The 16990-nt window shown below is 41.5% G+C and overlaps 1 protein-coding gene across 7 annotated transcripts in view; it reads right to left on the reverse strand.

Moving 5' to 3' along the window:
- LOC140196330 (inactive N-acetylated-alpha-linked acidic dipeptidase-like protein 2) overlaps window positions 1-16990 on the reverse strand; it is a 993804-nt gene that overhangs the window by 944843 nt on the left and 31971 nt on the right. For 5 of the 7 annotated variants that reach the window (XM_072255335.1, XM_072255333.1, XM_072255334.1 and 2 more), the window contains exon 2: window positions 5190-5251. The exons of the other annotated variants lie outside the window; for them this stretch is intronic. The gene's annotated coding sequence lies outside the window, so the exon portion shown is untranslated. The remainder of the gene's footprint in view (window positions 1-5189; window positions 5252-16990) is intronic. 7 annotated transcript variants of the gene reach the window in all.

A 16990-nucleotide genomic window follows, 5' to 3' on the forward strand; every position in this document is an offset into this window, starting at 1 on the left:
GCTGGAGAATTTGCATGTGGGAAGTAGTAGAGTGATATTTGGAAACTTGACTTTTTAAAGTGTTATTTAGCAAGCAAATCACATGTGCAAAAGCTGTGGCAAGAAAATTGTTCATTACAGGCTTGCTACGTACATTTTGTGAGAGTGCAGATGAAAAGTGAAAACAATCAAACCCAGAGGAGATCAAAGTTCTTATTGCCAGTGTTTTGCTAGCTGTTACAATAAATACCTCTATACACAAAATTCAGTGCACACACATTGTTGTTACTGGGCAAAAAGTTGCACAGCACAAGATTTTTGCACACACTGCTCATAACAAATTAGAGAGAACATTGGTCTCATGTAGGCCAGAGGGGAAGCTGCCTCTATGGGCAGCAAGAGATTTGCGACCTATCCTCTAGAATGTGGCTATGAGATTTTATGTGGACCTTTCATTTTGGATAGTTGGTAAAAAAAAAAAAAAAACTGGTAACAATTGAAAATTGGTTAATGTTGATGTTGCTCAACCCTGCTGAGGTCCTTCAGCAGTTTGTTTGTTGCTCCACATGAAACCATAGTGGCTTTGAACAGGGATTCAATTTCAGAGCAACACACTTAAAATTTAACTTACTTTAGCTGCTAAACATAGCTAAATTCAAGTTTACACCTTTGATTCTAAAAGTCAGGCATTCAAGGCCACCTGCAGTAAGCTGATCACAAAATTTAACCTAACACTTCACTAAAGTACCAAAGGACATCTGCACTTGGATAACTGGTACAACTGGCTTCAATTAGCTGTGCTGGAATGGTGATTAGGAACTTTTAAATGTTTGATTTTCTGCAGGGGATACTTTTCTGAGATCACTAACTAACCCTGTATCATTATAAAAGACAAGGGCCAATCTTGAGTGTTCTCTTGTTGATTCTAAACTGCACACCAAATTGTACAAAGTACTGTCCAAAATTTAAAATACTTCATTGCTCGAGATAATTTTCAGTGGTCAACTGTATTTATAGAGAACCGTCTGCAGTCCATCTCAGTTAATGGGGCAGAAAGCTTTAGAAAGGTTGAAAAAGTACAGTACTGTACACGTACAATAACTAGTGCTGCTCCTGGCATTTTTTTTATTGTAGTTGGCACATGTTGAAGATCATGTCCACTCTGCCTCTTGATGGACAGAATCCACACTTTGATTCAGGAAGGATGAGGAGGACCCTGGAGATGACTTTCCCTGTGACAGAAATCAGGAACACCCAGTGTAGTTACCAGCCGGTATTGTCTTTTTTTTGAAGATGGTCACGATTATAACATTTCCATGGTCGATCTTCCTCTTCCCAAATTATGCATCCAAGTTTGTGGATGTGGAAATGAAATTCTTCACCACCTCTAGAACTTCAGTAGGATACTTAACAATCCCAACAGCAAGAGACTTGAATGCATATTCTTCTATCACAACTTGGGCTCTCAGACAAGAACATTGCTACATTGCTTCACTGTAAGACACAAGAACAAGGTGGAGGGGACCTCTGCTCCTCAAGAAGCAAACCAGAATTGGAACAACATTCCTTCATCATCCAGAAGTAGCTTATCCTGCAACTCCGCTGCAGAACTGCAAGGATGCCCAAATCTTCTAGGATGTTCACAGGCCATGATAACAGCAGGCACCACTTAATTTGCTCTGTAATATTCAAAGGGGCCCCAAAACATCAGTGTCAATTTTCATCTGTAAGGAGCAAATGGCATTATGCCATTCAAACCTATACTCCCATCCCAACGAAGTATTTGTTTAACCCAACACAGACCAATAACAGAATGCTACATCTACCTTGCCACTTTGATAAAGTTTCTCACACATTGCTAATTGCAGCAACTCAGAATCCCACTGCTTCAAAATCATTTTGTATCCAACTACAGGGAACCCAAGGGACAGCAGATGCTAGAATCCAGAGCAACAAACAATCTGCTGAAGGAACTCAGCAGGTCGAGTGGCAAGTTGATACTGCTCAACCTGCTGTGGTCTTTCAGATTTGCTTGTTGCTCCACATGAAACCATAGTTGCTTTGAACAGTGACTCAATTTCAGAGCAACAGTATTTAAAATTTAACTTCTTCTTAGCTGTTAACCATGGCCAAGTTCAAGTTTACAGCTTTGATTTTGAAAGTCGTGGATTCAAGGTCAACTGCGACAAGCTGATCACAAAATTTACCCAAACACCACTAAAATACTGAAGTACTTCTGCACTGTCAAAGCCTCCACCTACACACACAGGTGTACTTGAAAGGCCACTTCAAGAAGATACAAGACAACTACTAGAAATAGTATTTCACCAACATCAATTATTTATTACTTCAGTTATGGGCAAGGTTTATTTTCAATTTAGCTGCAGAGCTGTATTGTTTGGAAGATCAATACAACTGTTGTAATTAACAACCAAATTACATTATACAATTTGTCACGTACACCATGACGGTTTAAAGATCCAGCAGAAATGGAAAACACTTTGCAGTCCAGTGTTGCCATTAACTAATGGTATTTATTAGTAACCATGCAATACAGTAATAAAATGTGGATAAATCAAACAGGTTAGCAATGATTATATATATGTAAGTGTGGAAAAATATGAAAACCAAGCTTCTTCAAGTCTAGGGGTAAATAGATAGTCTTACAGTGATGAGTAAAGTTCAGTTCAGTTCATGGTATTGAGTTGAGTAGTGATGGAAAGAGAGAGAGGGAGAGATTTGAGTCTTCAGGTGAGCTGATGCCATCGATCTTCCCGTTGTCCTCCGAAATCCTTTAGAAATCACTGACTGTGACCACAACAAAGGGGACCATTCTTCTGTGGTGGAATTATCATCCCAGGCGAGGGTTGGACACACGAATAACTCCCCACCAGTCACATGCTTTTCACACCGTGAGAGCCATTGATCGATCCGCCTGATCGATCCTCCAAACCCACCTTTTCTGTGGGCACAACAAAGCTCATTCAGTGTCCAAAACCATGCGTCTGTAGGTCTAACAGCTGACCTTCTATTTATCTCACCGTGCTGAATACCAACTGTCCATCAAGCAGCTCCTCCCTTCTCTCTCTCTGTAAGAACTTGAAAGCTGCTAGTGTCCTTGCAAAAGTGTAAACATGCTGCCGAAAAACCATAACACCATCTCAAAGCAGTCTTCTCCCCTTTCTCTTTTAACAAGGTGTCTGTGTTGGACACCTCTCTCTCTCTCTTTCCAAAAGCACAGTTCATAGGGGTAATTCAGGACCCCGTCACAAATTGTCAACAGGACTTATATCAAAATTCTCAATTTACTTCTGATCCTATCTAATAACAATACTGAATAGTTATGTGTTATATCATGTATGTTAAAGCATATTCTGAATACTTCCCACTAAAATTTGGCCCTAAATTAATTTACACAAGATGTGCTGTGTTACTAATCACTGCCTTAATATAAAAATGGAGATAAATCTTCATTAAATTAAAATATAATTAGGCTCTGAGAAGAAAAAAAATCAATTCTGTACAACACATCTCACAATGGTTTGGAAAGAATGGGGCTTCAACATAATTGCATTGTGGTTAATCTCATTAATTATGTTTAATAACTGCAGTTAATGATGATGCATATCTACATACTTTTGATGCACAATTATATAAACTACAGAATGAGAAATAAATATTCAGTCTTTTGCATCAACTGACCACTACTAAAAGGTACAATTTATTTGCCACAAGTACACATATAATTGAAGTTCATTATCTCTTTTCTGTTTGAAACCACAGGCATTGTAACATTACAGTATGTTACTGAAATAATGTTATCGGCACTTAACGTTGGAATTTATTCCTGTCTTCCCTGCAATCAATTCCCATGACATACGGTAAACTTGAAATGTTTCTGACATTCTGGTGCAAGACTTGTGAATGGTATGGTCTGTCCAATGGAGCCAACAGAATTCACTTTTACAGCCTTTTATGGATATTGGCCTGTGAAAGGACACTGACATTGGTTGATTTTTACTTCCAATGGATTTGAGTGAAGAAGGAAGCTGCTGATGTGGAGAATGGCATTGTAGTGGTAGACAGAGAAATATATGTTGTTACATTTGATGAATACCTCAGGACTTCCAGCTCAGGTTTGTTTTCCTACAATATGTCCTCCCAAAAATCCGTATTACCTGCAACATTTTGCTGTATTATTTAATTGCACCCTGTTCTGTTCATTGTTATTCTTTGGCTAATTCCAACAATGCTTCAACCACGCTGCTGATGAATTAAGTGGCTCATTTTCTCATGCCACAAGTAAAAACAATTTGTAAAAACAATTGCACGTTGGTAGTTAATGTTTTACTAAAAGCAAATCTAACACAATTCAAAGTAAAACTTCAGCCTAAGAAACAATAAGATTTTATGAATACAGCTAAAGAAAAGCAAATTCGGAAGCCTTAATTTTTATTTTAACCACAGTACTATATTGGCATCAATGGCTTATTTATTCCGGAAGGTTTAGGGTCAATTTCAATAGGTCCATTTCATGTCAGAGAAGTGTATACAATATACATCCTGAAATTCTTTTTCTTCACAACCATCCACAAAACAGAGGAGTGCCCCAAAGAATTAAACAAATGAATTTACAAGAATGGTATTTTCACAGTCCACTTAAATGCGAAGGGATGAATTACATTCTTTTCAAGCAAAAGCTGGAGAATTTGCCCAACTTTCTGTAAAACTGCATGGTTTTCACATTTTGAGTATACATAAAACTCAACGTGTGCAATCCAAAAGCTACTACAATTACAGGTACAAATTAATAATTCTCCAAATCTGTATAATATTTTCAAATGTTTATTTGTATAATTAACAGATTAGTGACCTTTCAAACTAATCAGAGATATATTGCCAAAAAAGTGAAAAATACCTAAGCAACCATAGAAGCTATGTTTTTTAGTAGGCTAAGGAGCAGGAAAGAAAATGCCGTAGTAAAATAACATAAGCAATTAATTCCAATGTATTCATATTCATAAATTCTTAGTAAATACTTGGAATTTAATCCATTTAAAAAATTCTATCTATGCAGTGACTTCTTTCAGATTTTAGCTTTGCCAGACCATGTGCACAAAACACAATCTATTTTGTATTCCTAATAAATTGTTAGCATCAGCCCAAAGAATTCTATTATTTTTAATAAAAGCAAGTCTTACAGAGCTTACCTCTAATGTATCGGAAAAGACTCCACCCATCCTAAACTATTGACTGCTGAAGACGGCAGAACCTGAAATATAGAGCAACAGGGGCAATTTGTGGCAAGCTGACACACTACAAGCTTTAAGGACTGATATCAAATGTGACATTTTTCATTTATTTGTAAATGTCTCTTTTATAATGCACTGACAAGAAGCGACAGTTGCCTCTTGCAGGATAACCCAGGTGATGACAAAGTGGACGAGTCCTGACAGTTTCTTTAATGAGACTTTGTATTACGGCCACCACCTAATACTTTCTACCAACAAAGATCAAGGTCTTCACTCTCAATCACATAATCTGATAATTTAGCACAGATTAACCCTATAAAACACCAAATTAACCCATTGAGAACTTGCCTTACTGTTATTTCAATGCACTGTTTTTCAGAGAATCTAAATCCTACCACTGATCATTAAATGCAAAAATAATTAAAACATTAACAAACCATTTTAAAATCCATTCAAGAATTAAAGAAAATAAAAGATTCTCCAATCCTCAAAATAAATACTTTAATTAAAATTTGTGATTATACTGGAAGCAAATGCCTGGATTTTCAGGTCAACACTTAAGGTTTTTGCACAGCCACTGACCTTGGGGGAGGGGGGAGCGGGCTTTGAGGCACCAATTTTCCCACTTTTGATATTATGTGCAGTAATTTGGCTTTCTAGAGTCTAGCCATGACATAAGTTAATCAATCTGATCCGTCAATCAAATGGAAGAATTTTCATTTAAAAATGAGGGATTAAAAATGTTCTTTTTCCTATTTTACATGAAGTAGAAAAGTGGAAAGTGGAGAATAAAAATCAATTTATCTTGAAGACAATGGAATTCTCAAACCATTTTTCTAAAGGAATGTTATTCCATAGATAGAAACAAATATTTCAAATTAATAAACAATAACATTTTAGAATGCCATTAGAAACTTAACAAGGTTTAACATTTCAGTAGATCATACAAACAGCATTCTGCAGAAACAGATAAAGTTCAATTAAATCCCTGATTTTCTGCTGATTGTATTTGCTGAAGATCACATTGGCTTATCCAATGGAGGATAAAGAATCCAGTTATAGTGATAGTAAAACTTGAATTTCCATGTTTAATTGCACATTGACATATGCTTGAGTTGCTGTCAGCTTCACAGGGTAACAATAGAGAGCATACAAGCTTAGTTAACAACACAACCCAGAAAAACAACTGATTTTCTTTTATACTCAGAAGCAATTAAGACAACTTGTTTTCAGTTACAGAGGGGAAGAGGTCCCCTGTTCTTGAGGCTGGCTATGGGCCAAAAGCTTGCCCCTCTTATAAAGGGCATACCCATGCATGATATTCAAGATTCAAGATTTAATGGCATTTCCAGAACACAAACGTAAAGAACAACAAAATAATTGTTACTCCGGATCTGTTGCAGCACAAAAAAAACAATAAATAGAAATACACAAGATACATATGTATTGATTGTATGTCCATAAAGTGATGCTCGGCACAGGAGTGCCTGTACACAAGGTACAAACATAGCACTCTTAAAAAGAATTATGAATTGTTGAAAAATCATTTGAAATCCCACTTGTACATCTCCCAAGAATCACACTTTAAGTCATGTGGAAATGCACTGTTTTCCTAGCCAAAGAGCATACATAGCAAAGGAAAACCCCTATTCACAGACATGAATTTGATATTACATTGACCCTACTACTTAGATAAAATATCTTGTTAGTAATGATAAGGTCAATTTTTAATAGATTGCAGGAGAGGGTGACCAAAGTGTTATCACAGAGAAGTAAGCATCAATGAAAAGAAAATAACAAGAATACTGTCTGCCACATTGCCTCTTCTCTATTCTGAAGATCAACACATTTCATGCCACTACTGCCTTTGATTTGTTACACACACACACACACACACACACACACACACAGAGGAAGGGGTAGGAAGCACCTGAGAGACATGCCATAATGATCAATAAATCAAATAACCTTTCCTGGAGTCTCAGGGCTGGGTGTATCTGCACCCACGCCATCTTCCGCCCCGGCACTCCTTCTCTGCCACCAGTCCCACACCCCGCCTGCAGTGTCCATCCCAGCATCCTTCACTCCCACCAAATTTACTAACTTGCTCTCTACTCCACATTGAAATACCGTATTGTGCAAAGGTCTTTCGCACCCTAAAACTTTCCATATTCCTTTCAGAGTGGCCATCATTGGAGTGGACAGAGTTAGAGTGGAGATTTTGAGGCTTTAGCTCTTTGAGGCTTAGCGAGGAAGAGGCTTCAAGGGAAAAAAAGCTGTAGGTAGAGTTTTTATTTCTCCCCGCACAGCTTACTGCTTTTAGTTCTTCATAGGTGCTCAGTTAGGAACAGTAGAGATGCCAGGCAGGATAGTGGAATGCTCATCTTGCAGGAGGTGGGAAGGCAGGGAGACTTCGTGTCCCAGACAAATACAGTTACGATAAGTATATTCAGTTGCACCTTCTAACATCCTGCATTAAGGAGTTGGAGCTGGAATTGGATGAATTCTGGATCATTTAGGAGGCTGAGGGGGTGATAGGACATGGTAGTTACGCCCAAAGTGCAGGGCACAGGAAATTCAATGAAAGTCTGGATGGGGAAAGGGATTAAGAAGCCAATGAAGAGTACCCCTGTGGTCATTCCTCTCAACAACAGGTTTATTGCTTTGGATAATATTACTGGATAGTATGTTGCCTCACGGGTGCCAGGTTCAGGGACATCTCGGAGAGAGCCCTCAGTATTCTTAAGTGGGAGAATGAACAGCCAGAGGTCATGGTGCATGTAGGTACTAATGACATAGGTAGAAAGAGTGACGAGGTTCTTCAAAGTGAGTTCAAGCAGATAGGTGCTAAGTTAAAGGGCAGGATGTCCAAGGTTGTGATCTCAGGATTGCGACCTAATACACATGATAGTGAGGCCAGATATAGAAAAATTATACAGTTTAAAACATGGCTAAGGAGATGGTGCAGGAGGAAGGGCTTCAGATTTTTGGAGAATTTGACTCTTTTCAGAAGGAACAGTTTGCACCTGAACTGGAGGGGGGACTAATATTAGTGTAGGAAGGTTTGGTAAAGCTACGTTGTGGGGGGAGGATGTTGACCTAGAGTTGCAGCAGCGTGGGGAGCAGAGTGTCAGAACAGATAGTGGAGAGGTTGCAGAAAAGGTTGTTGTTAAAGTCAAGTATTGAAAAGTTGAGCATGATGCAACTAATGTCCTGAGCTGCATATATTTCAATGCAAGTATCGCAGTAAAGGCAAATGAGCTCACAGTATAGATTAACATTTGCAATTATGATATTGCAGCCATTAGTGAGACTTGGTTGCAAGGGGGACAAGACTGGCAGCTCAGTGCATGGGTTCCATTGATTTAGACCATGACAGAGCGGGAGGGATGGCACTACTACTCACAGAGAATGTCACGGCAGTGCTCAGTGTAGTGAGGTGTTAATGGGTAGAACTGAGTAATAAGAAAGGTATGACCACATTAATGGGGCTAAATTACAGACCACCCAACAATCCAAGTGATTTAGAAGAACAAATCTGTTGCAAGAAACATAAGGTTGGTATAGTAGGTGATTTTACCTTTGCACATATCAACTGGGACTCCCATACTGTAAAAGGACTAGATGGGATAGAGTTTGTCAAACGTGTTCAGGAACGTTTTCTTGATCAGTACATCAAAGTCCCATCAAGAGAGTATATGATACTGGATGTCTAATAGGAAACGAGACAGACCAAGTGACAGAAGTTTGTGTAGGTGAACACTTTCCATCTGGTGATCACAACACTATTAATTTCAAAGTAAATGTAAAAAGATAGGTCTGGTCCACGGGTTGAGACTCTAAATTGGAGAAAGGCCAATTTTGAAAGAATCTGGCAAGTGTGGATTGGGACATGCGGTTTTTTGGCAAAGGTAAACTTGGTAAATGGGAGGCCTCCAAAAGCGAAATTTTGAGGGCACGAAGCTTGTATTTGCCTGTCAGAATAAGAGGTAAAGACAGCAGGTGTAGGGAACCTCAGTTTTCAAAAGATATTGAGGCCCTAGTTAATGAGAAAAAAAGGTGTATTGCAGGTAGGAACAAATAAGGTGCTTATGGAGTATAAGAATTGAAAGAGAATGCTTAAAAAATTAGGTGGGCTAAAAGAACACATGAGGTTGTCCAAGGTGAAGGAAAATGCAAAGGGATTCTACAGATATGTTAAGAGCAAAAGGATTGCAAGGGATAAAATTGTCCTCTGAAAGATCAGAATGGTCATCCATGTATGGAGCCAAAAGAGATGAGAGATTTTTTGCATTTGTATTTACTCAGGAGATGGGCACAGAGTCTACAGAAGTACGACAAAATGGCACCAACTCCATGGACTCTATACAGATTACAGAGGAGGTGGTGTTTGCTGCTTTGAGGCAAATTAGGGTGGAAATTCCCCAGAGCCTGGAAGTGTTCCCTCGGACCCTGTGGGGAGCAAGTGCAAAAATTCAGGGGCCTTAGCAGAGATATTTAAAATCATCCTTAGCAACAGGTGAGGTTTTGGAGGACTGGATGATAGTCAACGTTGTTCCACTATCTAGTAAAGGCTCTAAAAAGAAACCAGGAAATTATAGGCCGGTGGGCCTGACATCAGTCATAGGAAAGTTACTGGAAGTTATTCTAAAAAACAGGATATATGAGAATTTGGATAGACATGGACTGATTAAGGATAGTTGCCATGGTTTCATGCTTGGTAGGTTATATCTAAACAATTTTATGGAGTCTTTGAGGAAGTTACCAAAAAAGTGAATGAAGGCAAGGCAGTGGATGTTAGTACGGTATTTGACAAGGTCCCACGTGGAGGCCGGCCAAGAAGATTCAGTCGCTCAGCATTCACCGTGATGTAGTAACTTGGATTAGATACTGGTTTTGTGGGAGAAGCTAGAGTGGTAGTACACGATTGCCCCTCTGACTGGAGACCTGTGACTAGTGAAGTGCCACAGGGATCCGTGCTGGCTCTGTTGGTGCTGGTTATCTTTATCAATGAACTGAACAATAATATGGTTAACTGGATCAGCAAATCTGAGGATGGCACCAAGATTTGAGGTGTAGTGGACAGCGAGGAAGACTATCAAGAGCAAATAGAAATTAATGCAGTCAAGTGCAAGATATTGCACTTTAGCAGGATAAACCAGGGAAGGTCCAATACACTGAATGATAGGGCACTGAGCAGTGCAGTAGAAGAGGGATCCAAGAAAACAAGTCTATAATTCATTGAAAGTGGCGTCACAGGTTAATAGGGTCGGTCAAAAAAATTGCTTTTGGCACATTGGCCTTCATACATCAAATGTTTTCAGTACAGGAGATGGAATGTTTTTCTGAAGTTGTACAAGACACTGGTGAGGCTTAATTTGGAGTATTGCGTGCAGTTTTGGCCGGCTATCTACAGGAAGGATGTAAATATGGTTGAAAGAGTACAGAGAAAATTCACAAGGATGTTACCAAATGTGGAGGACCCAAGTTTTATGGAAAGATTAAATAGATAAGGACTTTATTCCTTGGAACATTGGAGATTGAGAGGAGATTTGATATAGGTATTCAAAATTATGAGGGGTATTGATAGGATAAATGCAAGCAGGCTTTTTCCACTGAGGTTGGGTGAGACTACAACTAGAGATCATGGGTTAAGGGTGAAAGGTGAAGAGTTTAAGGGGAACATGAGGGGAAACTTCTTCATCTCGAGGGTGGTGAGCATGTGGAACAAGATGCCACTGTAAGTGGTGCACACAAGCTCGATTTCAATGTTTAAGAGAAGTTTGGATAGGTACATGGATAGTGGGGATATGGAGACTATTGTCCCAGTGCAGATCAATGAGAGTAGGTAGCTTAAATGGCTCAGTACAAACTGGATGAGCCAAAGGGCCCACTTCAGTGCTATACTTTCCTACGACCCACAAGCTTCAAGATCGCCACCATCGTGCCAGTGCCGAAGCATTCCACTGCCACGGGCCTGAATGACTTCCGCCCAGTTGCACTTACCCCCATCATTACAAAGTGCTTTGAGAGACTGGTTCTATCACATCTGAAATCCTGTCTGCCCACTACCCTGGACCCCCATCAATCTGCCTATCACACCAACAGGTCAACAGAGGATGCCATCTCCACGGCACTTCACTCTACCCTGACCCACCTGGACAGCCCCAACTCTTATGTCAGAATGCTGTTCATTGACTTTAGTTCGGCATTCAATACTGTGATCCCCTCCAAGCTGATCACCAAACTTCGCCAGCTTGGTATCAGCTCATCCCTCTGCAATTGGACCTTGGACTTTCTGACTAACAGACCCCAATCAGTTAAGTTAGACAACCTCCCCTCCTCCACTCTCACCTTGAACACCAGTGTGCCACAAGGCTGTGTGCTGAGCCCTCTTCTGTACTCCCTTTTCAGCTATGACTGCATTCCTGTACATGGTTCTAACTCCATAATCAAGTTCGCAGGCAACACCACAGTGGTTGGCCTGATCGGAGGGGATGACGAGACGACCTACAGGGACGAGGTCCAGCACCTGGCCGCGTGGTGCACTGACAACAACCTGGCCCTTAACACCCAGAAGACCAAGGAGATCATTGTGGACTTCAGGCATGCTAGGAGCCACACTCACATCCCCATCTACATCAACGGAGCTGTCGTGGAGCATGTATCAAGCTTCAAATTCCTTGGTGTCCACATTTCTGAGGATCTCACCTGGTCCCTGAACTCCTCCATCCTGATCAAAAAGGTAAAATAGTGCCTTTACTTCCTGTGGAGCATCAAGAAAGCTCACCTCTGTCCCAGGATACTGACAGACTTTTACCGCTATACCATTGACAGCATACTCACCAACTGCATCTCAGTGTCATATGGAAATTGTCCCATATCGAACCGCAAAGCACTCCAACATGTGATGGAAACTGCCCAGCGGATTATCGGCACCCAATTGTCCACCATTGAGAACATCTAGCATAAACGCTGCCTGAGCAGGGCGAAAAGCATTATCAAGGATGCATCTCACCCCAACCATGGACGTTTTACTCTCCTCCCATCCAGTAAGCACTACAGAAGCCTCTGCTCCCACACCAGCAGGCACAGGAAGAGCTTCTTCCCTGAGGCTTTGATTCTATTGAACCTCACATCACAGCACTAAGCAGTATAGCACCCATATTGTACCGTCTCAGTACTTTTATATTTGTGTGCTGTAGCACTTACTTTTTAATCGCAGTTATTTTGTAAATAACACTATTCTTTGCATTTCTGGTTAGATGCTAACTACATTTCATTGGCTTTGTATCTGTACTCGGCACAATGACAATAAAGTTGAATCTAATCTGATTTAACGTGTCTCAGACTTTTGCACCATACTGTATGAGCTGAGGTCACTCTACTATGGAATGTAAGATGGCATAAATTCAAATAATTTTCTACAGCCACAACATATTTTCAATTATTCATTTACTGGACACATCAAACCAGAACTGAAATGCCAGAAATTAAAGGGACCAAAGAAATGCTGGAAATCGGGATGGACACAGAAAATGCTGGAGAAGCTCGAGGGTTAGGCAGCATCTACAGAGGAAAGGGAAAGAAACAGTCAACGTTTCAGGCTGAGACCCTTCAGCAGGACTGGAAAGAAAGAGGGCAGAGTGTAAAATGGGGGGGGGGGGGGGAGGCGGTGAAGCAAGAGCTGGCAGGTTATAGGTGAATTCAGCTGAGGGGTGATAGGCAGGTGGTTGAAGCCAAGAGTGGAAATGACACAAGAAGCTGAGGTGGAAGTGACTAAGGAAGATGGAATCTGATCGGAGGGGACAGTGGACTATTAAATATTGGGAAGGAGGTAAGAAGGAGAACCGATGGAGGAATGTATAGGTGAAAGAAAAGGGACGATAAGCCTGGTTGGATAAGAGAAAACTGGGGGGGAGGAGGAGAGGTACCAGAAGTTAGAAAAATCCATGCTGATGCCTAAAATTTTACCCAAACAATGAAAGGATGAATTAAAATAAAATCCATTATTAGAACCCAGATACAAACACGCCATCCTTGCCATCGAATTGGAAAAATGGATTGTGCAGATAACAGAAAGAGGATAAAAGATGACCAAATGAGGTGAGAAAACCTCAGAGCTAGTTAGTTAATGAACTAATGAAAATATAGGTTTCCCCTGCCACCCGAAGGTAGAGCGTTCCTATGAAACGGTTCGTAAACCGAAATGTCGTAAAGCAAAGAAGTAATTACTATTTATATGGGAAAATTTTGTGAGCATTCGCAGACCCAAAAATAACCTACCAAATCATGCCAAATAACACATAAAACCTAAAATAACAGTAACAGATAGTAAAAGCAGGAATGATATGATAAATACACAGTCTATATAAAGTAGAAATACTTCTCTACAACGGTTGCCTACACAGATCTCCGTAGCGAAAATCTCACGCAAGCACTGTTGGCATAAATGCGCTCTCCAGTAACCTTTAAACTATGAAGCTGCCAAATCAACCAAATAACACATAAAAATACACAGCCTATATAAAGTAGAAATAATATATGTACAGTGTAGTATCACTTACGGGAATTGGGAAGACATCACACACACTGATGATGGTGTGTTAGACTGAGTCGCCGCAGGTTGGGGTGGTGCAGTGCCCCCCACCCTCCAGGCCACCGACTAATACATTGCCGCGAAGCACGCAGGGGTAGCCGGGAGGCTCACAGCACATCTTTAAGAAAAACGCTGAAATAAACATGCTAATTAATTAGGTGCTGCTCTGCACGTAAATGTCGGCGCAGATCAGAGGCGATTGCCGATTGCATCGGCACTGATCTGGGCCGACAATTACGTGTGGGGCGGCACCTAATTACTTAGCTTGTTTATTTCGGCTTTTTTCTTAAAGATGCAGTGTGCGCCTCCCGGCTACCACCGCATTCTCCGCGAATCGGTACAGTGTCTGTCCGCAGCCCGGGTGTTGTGGTGGTGGGACACGGGGGTGTCATCTCATCATCAATCAGGGCAGGTAGCTCATCTTCTCCTATGACTGCCTGCCTCGATGTCAAAGGTCGAGGTTCGTCGTTTGCTGTGGCTGATGTGGAAGGCTTGTTTGACTGCTGAGCTTTGCGCATTTTTCTATCATACAGTTGTTTGTAAGCACTCTAACCATCCTGCAAATATCTCCTAAACCTACGTACCCTTTCAAGATTAAAGTCGCACTTCAGCGAAAATCTCACCCAGTTGCTTCACGTTCAGTTCCTGGACGACTTCACTTTCGCTACTGCATTCGATTTCGATTGTTAGCCTTTCCTCTTCCAATTGCATCAGCTCTTCATCTATTAGTTCTTGGTCATGGGATGCCAAAACCTCTTCAACATCATCTTCGTCAGCTTCCACAAGCCAAACTCACTTTGTCCTTGCTTCGTTCACCACGATCGAAACTCTTAATTATGTCTAGTTTTACGCTAAGTGTAACACCCTTACGAGCTCTTTCAGGCTTTTCCGACACCTTAAACTCATCTTGCTAACAGCTGCTCAATGCAACGTGTTTAAGCAATGCCGGCGAGAATCCGGGGCAGAGCGGCTGCTCGGGGTGCGCGCTGATATTTTATCGCGCGCTGCCTTTCTTCGTAACAGTGAAAACAGGGTACTAATGTAGGTCTTTCATAACAGTGAGGTTCCATAAAGCGAATGTTTGAAAAGCAGGGGACACCTGTACCTGAAATCCAAAAACTCAGATTACAGAAATCAGACATCCCACCCTGCAAAAACTCATTTCAGGGAGGTAGCACCATCAATTTGCAGGAGACTCCCGGAACTTCCGGGAGAGGTGGGATGTCTGCAATAGAGTAGCTCCTTAGCAGCTAACCAGCTCGTTTAAATAATATTAGCTATGCTAATGAACAAATGACACCTGTTAAACTCACTTCAGCATGTCCCTTACAGTCTGAACCCACCATGGGCAATAGAAAAGTTACTGTTGCAAACAGTGCAGTGAACAACAGTCATTATTTTTGACCCCTATTAGGCAGGGGTACACTTTAGTGTAGTCTGGGGTAATGTACGTTTCATATTTTCTTTTTTTGGAACATTCTGCCATGGCGCACGCGCTCTCTCTCTCTCTCGTGGTCGCTCTCTCACTCTTGCGCTCTCTCTCTCATGGTTGCTCTCTCGCTCGCATTCTCTCTCACTCTTGTGCGCTCTCTCTCTTTCTTGCTGTTGCTCTCTCGCTCTCTCTTGTGGTCACTCTCGCACTGGCTCTCTCTCGCTCTCTCTCTCATGGTCGTTCTCGCTCTCACGCGCTCTCTCGCTCACTCTCAAAAAAATTTATTTCCGGGATATTGTATATAATTTACGGGCATCAGGGAGCAACTATTAATATGTGGGAGACTCCCGGAACTTCCAGGAGAGGTGGGAAGTCTGCAGAAATACAATGTATGACCAGCAACTAGGCCTCAGCTCGTGTTGTCAAAAGGCACTTTCAACTGTCTCCAAATATCTGCTATAACAGACAACTAAGAACACATTAAATAGAATTAAAGTAGTAAAATAAATTTAAAGATAAATTAAAACTGAAAATTTAATTAAGAACTTTACATTTAGTGAAATTAGGAAAAGAAATCTCCCATCCAGAATGGGAACTCCATTGAAATAAATCTGAAACAACAGGAATTCTGCAGATGCTGGAAATTCAACCAACACATATCAAAGTTGCTGGTGAACGCAGCAGGCCAGGCAGCATCTCTAGGAAGAGGTGCAGTCGACGTTTCAGGCCGAGACCCTTCGTCAGGACTAACTGAAGGAAGAGTGAGTAAGGGATTTAAAAGTTGGAGGGGTAGGGGGAGATCCAAAATGATAGGAGAAGACAGGAGGGGGAGGGATGGAGCCAAGAGCTGGACAGGTGATTGGCAAAAGGGGATACGAGAGGATCATGGGACAGGAGGTCCGGGAAGAAAGACAAGGGGTGGGGGGAACCCAGAGGATGGGCAAGAGATATATTCAGAGGGACAGAGGGAGAAAAAGGAGAGTGAGAGAAAGAATGTGTGCATAAAAATAAGTAACAGAAGGGGTACGAGGGGGAGGTGGGGCCTAGCGGAAGTTAGAGAAGTCGATGTTCATGCCATCAGGTTGGAGGCTACCCAGACGGAATATAAGGTGTTGTTCCTCCTCTACTGTAATATTGGCGAGACCCGACGCAGACTGGGAGACTGCTTTGCTGAACACCTACGCTCTGTCTGCCAGAGAAAGCAGGATCTCCCAGTGGCCACACATTTTAATTCCACATCCCATTCCCATTCTGACATGTCTATCCACGGCCTCCTCTACTGTAAAGATGAAGCCACACTCAGGTTGGAGGAACAACACCTTATATTCCGTCTGGGTAGTCTCCAACCTGATGGCATGAACATTGACTTCTCTAACTTCCGCTAATGCCCCACCTCCCCCTCATACCCCATCTGTTACTTATTTTTATGCACACATTCTTTCTCTCACTCTCCTTTTTCTCCCTCTGTCCCTCTGAATATACCTCTTGCCCATCCTCTGGGTCCCCCCCCCCCTTGTCTTTCTTCCCGGACCTCCTGTCCCATGATCCTCTCGTATCCCTTTTGCCTATCACCTGTCCAACTCTTGGCTCCATCCCTCCCCCTCCTGTCTTCTCCTATCATTTTGGATCTCCCCCTCCAACTTTCAAATCCCTTACTCACTCTTCCTTCAGTTAGTCCTGACGAAGGGTCTCGGCCTGAAACGTCGACTGCACCTCTTCCTAGAGATG

The sequence above is a fragment of the Mobula birostris genome, chromosome 4 (assembly GCF_030028105.1).
Source record: "Mobula birostris isolate sMobBir1 chromosome 4, sMobBir1.hap1, whole genome shotgun sequence".
Taxonomy (NCBI): domain Eukaryota; kingdom Metazoa; phylum Chordata; class Chondrichthyes; order Myliobatiformes; family Myliobatidae; genus Mobula; species Mobula birostris.